Source organism: Chenopodium album, chromosome 1, assembly GCF_948465745.1.
Source record: "Chenopodium album chromosome 1, dcCheAlbu1.1, whole genome shotgun sequence".
Lineage (NCBI taxonomy): Eukaryota > Viridiplantae > Streptophyta > Magnoliopsida > Caryophyllales > Amaranthaceae > Chenopodium > Chenopodium album.
The window spans coordinates 43,978,271-43,979,379 of NC_137834.1; the positions used below are offsets into that span (position 1 = coordinate 43,978,271).

A 1,109-nucleotide genomic window follows, 5' to 3' on the forward strand; every position below is an offset into this window, starting at 1 on the left:
CTCCAACTTCTCCACCTATCCGCCAATTCGACATGTAAAACTTTGAGAGAGTTTGGTGTCCCTCCATCATACCAAGAAGCGAGTGGGATTGTTACTCCCACCACCGAGGCAAATAATTTTTAGATAAGGCCCGCCCTTATCACCTTGATCGAGGGCCATCGATTCTCCGGGGCCAAGCATGAGGATCCCATTGCACATATTAAGCAATTTACACGGTATTGTAGCACCGTGAAGGCTAATGGGGTGACTCTGGAGTACATCCTTCTAAGTATGTTCAAATTTTCTCTCACGGGGAGTGCAAGTGATTGGCTTGATAGGTTGCCTCCGAACTCATTGAACACATGGAATGAGGTGACTTCGGCATTCCTTGGGAGGTTCATTCCCCTTTGGAAAATGGCGGAGTTAAGGTCCAAGATTTCGAACTTTCAACAAGAGCCCGATGAGTCTCTCTATGATGCTTGGGAGAGATTCAAGAGCTACCAACAACAATGCCCTCACCATGGCATGGAGAATTGGCTCTTGCTCCATGGGTTTTATAGAGGTCTTTTGAGAGCGGACCAGATACTCTTGGATGGAGCATCGGGAGGACCTATCATGAATAAGCCACCCACGGAGGCACTAAAGATCATAGAGGATGTAGTTCAAAACTACACCGATTGGAGCCCAATTGAGAGAAGCACTTCCAAGAAAGGAGGAAAGTACGAGGTAAATGCTATCAACATGATTAATTCAAAATTAGATGCTTTATCTTCTAAGTTTGATAAATTGCAATCCTCTTCTCTATCCCCTTCCCTGCGTCAAAATTCACATGCATCTAGTTCATTAAATGATAACATGTCAATACAAATGATGTCATGTGATGCTTGTGGAAGTGATGATCATGTTACTTCGGAGTTCTATTTGTATAATGATTCATGCTCCCCTTCCCCTTCCCCTTCCATGGAATAAGTTAATGCAGTTAACAATGGTCAAACCAATCCTAGGTATGACCCTTATTCCAACACAAATAATGAGGGATGGAAACATCACCCAAACTTTGGTTGGAAAGGGGGCCAAACCCAAGGAAATGGTCAAGGTCAATATAGTGGCCAAAGGAATGTTCAAAACAA

At 43.7% G+C, this 1,109-nt stretch overlaps 1 non-coding gene across 1 annotated transcript; it reads right to left on the bottom strand.

Annotated features, from left to right (window-relative positions):
* Positions 1-399: 399 nt before the first annotated feature.
* Positions 400-506, bottom strand: LOC145564240 (small nucleolar RNA R71). Its single transcript, XR_014094778.1, has one exon. It is a non-coding gene; the product is annotated as a small nucleolar RNA R71 (small nucleolar RNA).
* Between the last annotated feature and the right edge of the window lie 603 nt (positions 507-1,109).